Consider the following 12,927-nt stretch of genomic DNA (forward strand, 5'->3'; position numbering starts at 1 on the left):
AAAAAGATAAGAAATATCAGATTTTATTAAGTTTTAAGCTCCTCCTGAAAAGTAGCTATTTTTGACTAATTATTATGCGAATTGAATCGCTGAAAAGGTTAATGTCGTACGCCAACGCCGAACATAATTGTTTTAGTTTAAGAGCTTATTTTTTTTTTTCAATTCTTGTATAATATACTTCATTATACATGTACTCAATTAATTTTATAATTTTCAATCAATACAAATACTGTATTATGTGAAGAATCGTCCAATGATGACAAATTAAAAAATAATAATAATAATAATAATAGTAACTACTCAGTGAGTAAGTAAAAACTTGATGATAATCATTATTACATGAGTTATGAAATATCAATCAAATACATAGAATAACAAAATTAAAAAAAATAAATAGGTTACAATAAATAATAAGACAATAAATACATACTGACATTATAATCTAGAAATAAAATATTAAACATAGGTACTATTTAATAAATAATATTATACTTTATGATTCACAATTTAAGAATTATAGTGATGACTTAATATTATTATTACCCTTCTACAAAATATATCGGTACCAAGAATTTCACAATAATTAGTTAGTGTGAGTCAAGTGTTTATAAAAATGTATGTATTGATATAACTGTATTATAATGTATGTTACTGCAGGAAATAACAAAAATAATAAAGAAGTAAATAATAGAAAGTTAAAGGTTACAACTTATAAATATTATATCTCCACTGTAAATTATTTAGATATTCAGATATTCTATTGAGGGTTAGAGTAATTGAAGTTTTTTAATTATTTTAAGTTCCATCACTGCATACTACAGCATCCATCACTGTCAAAAATCATCATGCCACAATAATTCATACTAATATAAGCCAAGTAGTGTAATCAACTAGGTAGGTACTTCACTTTGGAGTAACATAAAAATATAATATAAAATTGCATTTAGTTTAGTAAGTATGCCATTGTCAAACACACTATTTAAGTATCCAAAAAATAAAAATTTAACTTTTAGTAAATAGTATCATAAAAAAAAAACTATATTTTAGTGCCTCCAAAACAATCTCCTTATTGAGGGTTACATTAATTGGCCTATTAGCTGACGTTTATTCAATTATAAGATAAACAATGATGACCATTATATATTATTTATATTTTATAAGTATTTTTGTTAAGTACTATACTAAAGTTATTCTAATACTTTTTACGTACTCAAATACATTATACATAATTCATATATTTTTGAAGAAAGTACATGGACATAGAATTTTAAATTTAAAATGTATAACTACTATAATATAATTACTATAAGTACTCAAAGAGGGTAATAGCTGGTAATGGTAGGAAACTACTAGTTTCGTAATTTTCGTAGCTGCATCGGCCGTTACAAATGATCATAAAACCATTAAAATTGGATGACTAATTCTAAAAAACGCAGGAATCAGCATAATACGCTTGTCCGCTATATCTATGGCTATATAGTGTTGTGACTTAAAAACAACTTATAGTATATAATATATATTTACATATTACGAAAGATTAATCTAATACAATATTGTATAACATAAATCAAAAAAACATACCATTGGTAACTAGAAACAAAATACACGGTGATAATTTATAAGTATAATTATAAATTAGTTATAATTTGGTATAATTAAAGTGGAAAATCTAGTTATTTATTTGAAAAGTTCTCTATAATTTTCAAAATTTACAGTTGGGTACCAACTTTGAAATCGATTTTTTCTTGTATAAATATAAAACAAATCTAAATTTGTATATTAATTTCATAGTGTTTTAATACTTCAAATACCTATTTATTGTATATATTTTACTACTTTGTAACATACGACTATCATAATATCTACACAGCTCATCGACATAAAATATAATATTTTTAGGCCACATAAATTAAACTTAAATCCATGCCAAAAAAATATGAAAAAATTAAAACATGGAATATACAAGTTTAAAAAAAGTATTTTTAATAGGTTCTTAGGTTAGGTTAGCAAAATGTATTTGCTTTGCACCTATCAAACTACACTAACCAGTTCAAATTTTATCGGAATTGCAATTAAAAACCAAATTAGAAAAATATAATCATAGCTACGCACACACTAACTGACCTAAGTACTATACATGTGGGAAAAGTAACGCTCTCCCATAATATTCTATGATTTCCAATTGTTCAAAAAAAAATTTAAAAAAATAAAAATATTACAAGACAGTATAAATTTACCAAGAAATTTCCAAACAAAAATAAATTAAATAAAAAACTAAAAAAATTATACATACGTTTGTCTGTAAAATAAATTATAAAATATTAATTATTAACTTTATTATTTGGGTATCTAAAAATATTAAATCGAAGTCTTAGGAGAAACAAGTACTGTCATTATTGTTATTATTGACTTATTTTAAATTGAATTATAAATATTCAATAAACATCATAGCATGATAATAAACTATAAAGTAAAAAAAAAATAATAATATCTCCCTATATAGGTACTAAAATATATTATACCTACTATAATATGCACATTGCACGTATACGTATAAGTCACCCGAGTATAAACAATTTCGTAGGTTTGCAACCAAAATATACTACCTAATTATAAATTTATAATTCTTCAGGAAAGAAATTTAAAATGTCTAACTGTATTATGATTTATGGCTTTCAATAATTGTCAAGTATCTATTAGTATAGTATCTATTTTGTCACGTAAATATTATTTAACTTATGGATTGTAAGTTATAGGTAACACTATAAATTGACAATCAGTGGCGCCGAACTACTTTTTATAGTAGGTAGTGCAAACACAAAATGTACAGAACACATCTGCAGGTAGTTTTTTGTTTTTAACCTAATTTAAACGATTTTTTGAGAAGAACGATATATCTTTTAAAAGATTTTGTGCAGTTGAGTGAAATCGGTTTTCTATAGCCATTATTGCTGCATCAAGTGCGCCAAAATAAGTATCAATTTTAAATTTCAGCCTAGGATCTACTACTAGTTCAATAATAGAATTTTCATCAAAATGTTTTCTTTTAGTTCTACTTCTAGTTAAGGCCAATTGAGTGAATCGACAAAAAACAGAACATGAAATGCATTGAATGTTCACTCGATTTAGAAGATATTCAGTTTATTTTCTTCTGCTTTGAGCAAAACAAGTGGAATATTGTTTTTGTAAATATCGAGTAACGCATTAACAAGAAACGTACGATATTCGACTTAGATCATATACTATGGGTGGAGCCACAGCGTATTAAATCAATACAAAAAAAAGTTGCCGATAATCAATATCAGGTACGAGTCGCTGAATTAAGTGGTAGATATGCGCATGCGCAATGTGACTTATCGCATATTTATCCACAGATGCCTATTGTACCTATGGATAATTATGGAAGGATTTGCATTGCGCTTGGCACATCGATCACCTAATTCGGCGACTCATCGCTATATCGGCAACAAAATCATACATTATAGTTAGATCCATAGTTTAATATCCATTTGCGGAATCGTGTTGATTTTAATAGCCATTGAACTTTAAATGCAATGTCGCCAATCCGAAAACAAAATATATATTATTGTAACATAATATTATATTACAAATCATTTTTGTTTTTATTTTTATTTTATTTTAATTTTTTCTTGTTCAACTAAATGTTAATATATAATTAATTAATTAATTCGTAAGACTCTAACTCACCAATACGAGGTTTCACCTCAGTGGTGAGTTGGGCCAAATATTTCGGTTATTATATAATCAGTTACTATTTTAGTAATTACGTGTTTTTGTGTAACATTGTTATTATTACATTGCATGTTTAATTGTTTAATGGCCAAATAAAATATTATTATTATTAAAATCATTTTGCATAACTGGGCAAGTTAACTATTTTTTTTTAACTCGTTAAGTTAAGTTAAACATTTTTTAAAAAGAACTCAATGGTGTCAATATAGAAGTATGTCACTGACTATAAATTCATTTCACCTGTAAATGTTAGGATTTGGGAAAATATTGGAACTAATTTTATCTCAGTACAGTAAAAATGTAGAATATCATAATATACCAATAAAATATTTGTAGCGTTAACGTAATTGACATTTATCTAATACTTTACCTGCAAAATTAAATTGATGGACTTTTAACAATTGGTATTTGAGAATGTGGATGTCATACGAAAAAAAATGAGTTTTTGTATCAAATTAATGCTTATGAAATGTCATATAAAGCCCATTATAATTCTATTATTCTAAAATATATCTCATCATAAGGAAACAATATTAACCATAAGCCCAAGTTACAATATAATGTGTAAAATGTAAGATGTAAATGTAAAATGATTTCCCAAAGTTTTATTTTCAAAAGCGCAAAATCGTTTAAAGCACAAAATGACAAGGCTGGGCCTTAAAATAAAGTTAAAACGTTAAGTTAATTTTGATAAAGTGAATTAACTACTATTACTTTTTTTCAAAGTTAACTATTAACTTAACAAGTTAACGAAAAATACACGAGTAACTTTTAACTTAACTTAATTATTTTAAAAATAACTTAACTTAACGAGTTAAAAAAATCGTTAACTTGCCCAGCCTTGCAAAATGATTAGTAATACAATATTATATTACAATAATATAAATTTTGTTTTCGGAATGGCAACGTTGCATTTAAATTTATTGCGGAATTGTGTATGTATTTATGAAATTTTTGGAATCGTATATGTATTTCAATGGCTATTAAACTCAACACGATTCCGCAAATTTGCGGAATCATGTTATAGCCAGTCAATACGACGTATATGTTTGTAGTCGATAACAAGGAATTAGCAGTAGGTAATTCATATTTTCCACATATTTATAAACATGTATGGTGAATGGTAGTACAGAATTCATTGGTCTAATGCTTATATTATTATCAAAATAAAATTGTCATCATTCATTATCGAAAATACAGTATGTTGGCACAATGGGCAAGCCGCAACGGCAATAGCACGTTTATCAAAGGCGTATTTAGATTTTGGTGCCCCTTTTTTTTCTCAGTTTCATTTTACTCATGTAAATTGTCGCAAAAAACTTTTAAGCCCCCTCTAATTCAATAAAAAAAATCAAAACCGAAACCAGAAGAAATTTGATACTTATCGGTATTATAAATAAAAACCGAATACGTAAATATAATTTAAAAAACCTTATTTTTTTAAAAATCTTCGTATCTTGACATTTTGGAAAGTTTATTTCACACAAAAGTCGGTTCGATCACTCGATCCGGTGATTCAAAAAATTAATAAACTAAGAATGAACGTACATAGTCCAGGCCTTAAAATCAATTTTAGAAACCGGTATAAACCGTTTAAATACTGAAACAAAAAACAAAATCGGAAAAAATTGGAAACTGCAAAACCAGTATACAAAATAATTTCCTAATACCGGTATTGAAAAATTGAAACCAAAATCGAAAAAAATAAAAACCAGTATACAAAATCGAAACCGAAATCGAAATTTTCCAATCGGTTTCAAGCCCTGTAAAAATTAATAACTCAAAATGTTTATTTTCGCCTTATTGCAATTGCCCGCCTTTGCACCCCTAAATACGCCACTGGCGTTTATATAAATAAAATATAAATAGTTTTAATTTGTATATTGCACATTAGCACATTAGTACATTACACGGTTTGTGCATGGAGTTGTTGCAATTACTAATTTTATCTACTATAATCATAGTCTTCTATTTATTTGCATAGCATATAATATTATTTTAATCTATGATATTTGTTTCTACTTTCTACAATTACTTAGCCATCAATCTTCAAAGTATTAACAAGTTTATATTAAGTAGGTGCCTACTACCTAATACCTACTGGCTACTAAGTGTCAGTTTTTCAAAACTTTATGGACCCGGACACCCAGTGGCCCGCAGTACCCACACACCAATTGTACATGTTCGGCGCCACCGTTGACTATAACAAAAAGATTTTATTTAAATCACTATTAAAAAACAAACTTGAATACAGTGTTCATTAAACACCATTCGGTGCCCAACTAATTAAAGATTAATTTAAAAATTAAGAGTATTATAGTTCTGTATAGAACGGCTCTACGTAGTGATGTGCAGTGTTGATTTGTATAATCTATTCTCATAACAAGTCCATCGTAAAAATGTCAGATAAAGCGTTGCTCATACACCATCGTGGGGTTTTAATTTTCATGATTTTTTCGAGTTTTGTAAATATATGAACTTTAAATGGTTATAAAAAAAATTGTGATTGGATTTTTAATATTTTCAAATTTAATTGTAACAATATATTAAGAGCCTTGTATTAAATTTTCAATATTTTTAAACAGCAAATATAATTTTATTGACATTCAAAGAAAAAAATCAATACATTCATCACTTCGTTCAGAATCTAAAAAACTGAAAAAATTTGAAAATGTAAATGTCCATATACAGTTTAAAACACATCAAAATATTTTGAAAATTGTATTGTGTATAGAAAATGCTAATATAAATAACCAGTGAAAATGTTATGTCATTTCTTTTAGAGTTACGCCATAAACCAAAGTCGGATTTTGCGTAAAAATTCCCGTTTTTCCTTAATTTTTTCTTTGTTTTTCCAGGTGCTTTTGAAAATTACTGGGAATTTAGAATGTTGACCGTAATGCACCGACTATACTCTATTCGAAATAAGATCGTACCCCGATGGCCAAGTTGTGCACATGGTCGTGGCTTTGTTCCGTGGCAAGGCCCAACGCGTCGCCGTAGTGTGGACAGCGTCTAACCATAATATTATGTCTGACCGCTGCCCAACGAAAACTGGTCGCCGCCGAGGTACGATCTCATTCCGAATAGAGTATAGATTCAATTTCCCGTCGAACAAGATACTGAAGTTGAAAATCAAAGCATTATTTCGACTACTTATTGTGTACACATACACAAATAAAAAAAACACACACACATCATTGTAAAATCAATACATCCATCGCTCCGCTCAGAATCTAAAAACAATGAAAATACGTACTTATTATTACTAAAAAATAAAGAACATTGATTAATTACAAAATTATATAGGCAGATACATTATATTTAGTAACTTAATTTGTTGCATCAAATGTTGAACAATATTATAATATTTCAGTAGATTGTAACGAATATTACGCGGTCAAGCCGCTAAAAAATCATGGGACGAACCATAGCGGCAATCGCACAGTAAACACCAGTATGTCACGGTACACTAAATTTCCGGTAGAGCACGCACCACAGAACTCGTGAGATTGCCCACGAGAAAATTCCTTATCAATTATAATATAATATTTCTAATCAAAATTAATAACCTAATGAGAAAACGGTATCCATAAAATTATAAATAATAATGTAAATTTTGTTCTCAAAATAATTATCATAAAATAAAATATACCTACCCACAATTCATAAAAAATATTGTTTTCGAAATACTAATAATAATGTTGTTTTCAAAATACTATTAAGAATGTCGATTTCAAAACAATTGTTATAAAATAAAATATAAAATAGTTTTTGAAATAATAATAACTATGTTGCTTAATAATATTAATAATAATGTTGATAGTATAATTATGTAAAGAGCATGTCAATATTATTTGTCTTATTTTCCATATGCCTGGTCAAACTGCGAATCAATATGGACATAAGGAGACCCATCTTTTTCGTTCAAGTCATCTATTATTCGTTTTCTTACGTTTAATGTTGGTTTATTTAATCGTTGTTCTTCTGGTATTTTTAAACGAAGTTTTTTAGTTTAAAATAATCGCAACTGTTTTTGAACATTTTTATTGGCTGGTTCTTGACTTCCATTTTCATTTAATGAAATAGGTACATTCGATTCTTGTTCGTACAGCATTTTTAAATTTGAATCTAAGGATAAATTAATTTTATGTAGCTGTTCAAAATGTATCATACCTGATTGTGACACGAACATGCTATGAAATTGATGAATTTTGTTTGCAATGCTAACTGCAGATGGAGCAATAGATTGTCGCATATCAGAAATTTCCATACAAATTTAATCTGCATCCATTGGGTTACTATAATTGTTTTTGGTGTTTATATCATTGTCAACTGGCATATTAATTTTCACAGCATGAATATGTTTAAACATATTATTTTTTACCGTGTAGTCGTAACATGCACATGAGAATTGTGATGTACACAAACTTTACATGCAACACAAACAATTTTACATTCTCATGATTCACGTTTCTTAACTAAATATGTTTGATTTACCGTTTCAGATACCACAGTCCAAGTAATATCTGAAGTTTTATTAATTTTAGAATTATGTATTTGAACTGCAGAACGATGAAGACTGTTAATGGCATTAACATAATGTGTTACTTTTCCACCGTTGCACAACTTGACAAGACGCTCAAAAGTCTTGTCCCTCACAGTTTTTAGCAAATTCCAGAGAAGTATATCAAGACGTTGATAATTAATTAGGTACGATATGATGCAGGTTATTTGATAAGAAATATTATATTATAATTGATAAGGAATTTGCTTGTGGGCTGTCTCTAGACGCTCGTTATTGCATTGGCTCATGTAATCGTGTGCATGATTTAAGATATACAGGTTGCACAGCGATATATGTCTAATAGGATGCCGCAGTGACTTAAAACAGTTGTCAAGAAGAGAGCATTAGCGCTCCCGATGTCGAAATAAGCAAAACGACCACGGACTAAGACATACAGGACTGGACAGTGGACACGGGAATACGGGATGAATATTGTGGTTACGAAATATAGTACAACCGGCGGAGTTTGGGGGGGGATATTTTCCTTATAGCATTACTAGCGCCGTCTTGGTGAATACTTATGGAACTAGAACACATCATACACATTTCTAGTTCCAAAAGTATCCACCAAGACGGCGGTAGTAATGCTATAAGGAAAATATCACCCCAAACTCCGCCTGTTTTACTACATTTCGTGGTCAACTCACCACACCATCCAACCTTGTCGTGTCCAGTCCAGTATATCTTAGTTCGTGGATCTTATATTCTTATCTATTACGAAATTTTAGATAATATACGAAACTTAAACAAGTGGTGACACTGAAACCAGGGACTGGTACCTTTTAGTTTTTACGGTTCCGGTTCCGGATCCGGTACTTAATTATTTTATTTAGAGGTTCTGGTTCCGGTTCCGGTTTATGTCAATTTTTATTTAAGGGTTCCGGTTCCAGTATGGAAAATAAATTTAATAGTTTAAGTTAGGGTTCTAGTTAAAACAAGTATTAAACAATTACAAACATTTATATATTTTATTTATTCTTTATGTTTTATATACCTATAGGTACATTAAAATTTTTTAAATAATTTAACATTGAAAACCCGTTTTTTTAATTAAAAAATAAGGGTTCCGGTTCCGGTTTCGGTTATTTGAAAATATTGAAATTCGGTTCCGGTTCGGTTCCGGTTCTCAATATTTTAAGAGTTTTTGGGTTCCAGAACCGGTTATTTTCGGTTCGGTTCCAGTCCCTGACTGAAATACAATTTTCCCCGCATGGAGCGATAAGAGTTAATTTTTGAAGTATCAGTTCTTGAGTCAAAATATTTGTCTTCGTTGTGCAACCTGTATATCTTAAATCGTGGTCGTGTGTAATACTGTAATACACTCGGTACTACTGTACCGTATACGTTAGCGAGTAAATTCACATAAGAGACCGCGCCGCGCCGGCCCGAGAAGACTACAGTCTTCTAACACGGTGCTCATAGCTGGTAGGTACCTGGTCGTCAAGGCTCTCGGCCACCTTCCCCAAGGCAGACTAGAGTTTGACTACCATCCGGCCTCGACCAGCTGTGTGAGTAGAGTATCAACCACGATTAAAGATATATAGGTTACTCAACGAAACTTATTTTTTGTTGCGCTTAAAATTAACGATCTTGTCATAGCAAGAATAACAGTAAGCGATTTTGCATTATAGTGATTTCTCTTGGTACTACGAAATATATCAATATAGATATACAATATTATGTATTGGAGGGGTAGTAGTTATTCTTACATAGTTGATCACCTGTTAGAAATCAACATTTAAGCGCACCACTTTTGTTGTGTATGTACATAGGGTCTTTGAGAAACCTGTATATCTTTAATCGTGGTATCAACACATCACCGCGGACACTCGGGCCGTCGTACCCATTTCACGTCGTTCGACAACGCGACATTTTCGCTGTCGCGGTACCTGCGTCACCGTTACTGCGATTACCAGATGAAAAAATAATTTTGTATAAACTATCCACGAAATTATCTTATATCGAATCACCGACCTACGGTACGAAATATATGTCCGTTTAAATCAGCGATGGTTATCAATATTCTTATTATAATATTAAATTAATAAATATTGTTGAATTTAATAATAATTATACATGTTGTATTAAAATAAATAATGTGAATTACTCTAAAACCCATATGTTAGAGTCATTACAAGGTATACAATTTAAAATTAATATAATTAATTTTAAAACATTTAAATGATTACATTTCGTAGCTATAATTTCAAAGAATTTTCTTAATATTAGGTAGAGAGTTTATGGACATTTATAATATTTATAAATTTATATATTTAAATTTATTTATTTATTTATTGCTCTTTTATTGGTGACGTTAAAAATGAATAGAATATGATTTTTCATTTTTTGGTTTAAATTAAAGGCTAGGACCCAGATCACAGATCAGAGGGATGAGTCAACATTTCAACAACACACGTACGTTTTTAAATAAATACCTATATATTGTGTTTCGGCAATTTCAGCGTCCGTTGATTTAACATCTGAAATTTTATCATACTAGTATTATTGTAAACTATTATAACACATCATTATTCAATGTCACGTTTGTAACATAACTGTCCGCTAATGCAAAAATACAGTGACTGTTTGATTAATGGACAATAACAAACTATTTTTTATTGTATTTTTAAGTGGATACTGTAGCACGTCAGAAATTTCGTATGTCGATGAGATGGTTGTATGAGTTCGAGGATTCATAAAATAATTATATTTAACTATTGTACAGCTCAACGGCTGTTATAACTTTTCATCGTACAAAGCATTTATATTATTGACGGTTTTCTATTTAAATAAACATTTAGATAAGATGATGGTTTTTGAGCGAGACACAATATATGCAAAACTGTAAGTGATGTATTATATGTATATAAATAGGTTATATACTCATTATAGCTATAAAAAGTAATAAGCACAACTCAAAATATTTGTTAGCTGGAGATATTTCACCGTTTTGTAAATAATTTAATAATACAAAAATATTTAAATAAATACAAATTATACGAATTACAGTTATAAGGTAAACGTGAGGTGAGTTAGATTAGTTTGCCAGAGGAAAAGCGCACAAAGTATTATATTAAAAATTAAAACAAACTGAGATGCAAGGTTGGGTAAGTTGACGATTTTTTTTTAGCTAGTTGAATGATTTTAAAATAATGTAGTTAAGTTAAAAGTTACCTTTAAAAAAAAATGTAACTTAACTTAGTTTAAAGTTGAAATTTTCTAATTTGCATAAATAAAAAAAATACAGACGCGTAATAAGGTTTATTAGATAGTTTTTCTTTACGCTCAAAACAATTACTGGGAAAGTTTAAAATTATACATCAAAGTAAAAACCACATTTTTCGAACGAAAAACAACTTAATTTAGATACTTTTGATTAAAATTAACTTGAAGTTAACACGTTAATCTTAAAAAAAGTAACTTATTAAGATAAAATTGAATTTGAAGAAAAAAAATAAGTTAACTAACTATTATTGTTTTAACTTAATTTTAACTTTAAATCGTTAATGCCCAGCGTTTCTGAGATGTATGAATCCATTTTTATTTTTGCGGAAACATGACCCGGGTAGTAATACCAATTCAAATTACTGATAAAATAATGAACACGGTTCAAAAATTAATTATTGTTCGGACAAAGGCGTCCTAATAGCGCAATACAGCATACATTTTACTATCCATGCAATATTTTCGTGTCAGAAAGCTACTAGAAAAAAATACTAGATACCTATATTTCTAAAAATGAAAACATTAATACATTAATATTTATCCGTGTTATAAGCAGATATCTAAATATGAAATAAAGTTTAAATATTTTTAATTTGTTTTTAAGATTATACTAAAAATCAATGCTTATAAATTATAGTTTTGTCTAATTTACTCAAAAAATAAGGTTGTAATAAAATATAATTATTATTAATTGCAATTAACTTACCTCTAAATCCAGAGGATACTAAAATCTCTATTGGATTTAAATATTATTATTATTTAAGAATATACAATACACATCAACATTAAAATTTTTTTAAGTACTTAATCAACTTATTTTTCTTCGGGTTTATCCGAACTAGGACCAAGTTGTCCCAAGTTGTCTCACAAGTCACAACCATTTCTGTTACCATAAATTATATATTATATAACCCCAGAGTCTTCCAATTTGATCCACTTCCTAATGCAGGGATTCAAATACATGTCTCACGAGAAAAAATCGAGGGTACGCGAAAATTTAAAATATTTATATTATATGATATTATATATTATATATATACGTATTATTTTTATTTTTATAACAAATAAAATATGAATGTTAGTACTTTTTCAGTATCGTTGACATCTTTCAGAATAATTTATTAGATAAGTAGATTTGTTAAAAAGTAGTTAACATACTGATCGCAATATAATATTATATATAAATTAAAATATAATATTTTTCATAATTTTATGGCATGCTTGAGAAAAAAAAGATGATGATAATATATTAAATATATTATTATTTATTAATAACCCGTACTCAGGTATAAAATTTCGTTTATTTTAACGAGAATAGGTTAGGTTAGCCATCAACAAAAAAAAACCATATGTTACACTAATTATTGTAACATAGGTAATAA

The 12,927-nt window shown here is 28.4% G+C and overlaps 1 long non-coding RNA gene across 1 annotated transcript; it reads right to left on the bottom strand.

Moving 5' to 3' along the window:
• Positions 1 to 10,755: 10,755 nt before the first annotated feature.
• Positions 10,756 to 12,638, bottom strand: LOC115033648. The gene is made up of 2 exons (XR_003838930.1): positions 12,252 to 12,638; positions 10,756 to 10,800 (listed from the first exon to the last, which is right to left on the bottom strand). It is a non-coding gene; the product is annotated as an uncharacterized LOC115033648 (long non-coding RNA).
• Positions 12,639 to 12,927: the final 289 nt, after the last annotated feature.

Source organism: Acyrthosiphon pisum, chromosome A1 (genome assembly GCF_005508785.2).
Source record: "Acyrthosiphon pisum isolate AL4f chromosome A1, pea_aphid_22Mar2018_4r6ur, whole genome shotgun sequence".
In the NCBI taxonomy this organism is placed as follows: domain Eukaryota; kingdom Metazoa; phylum Arthropoda; class Insecta; order Hemiptera; family Aphididae; genus Acyrthosiphon; species Acyrthosiphon pisum.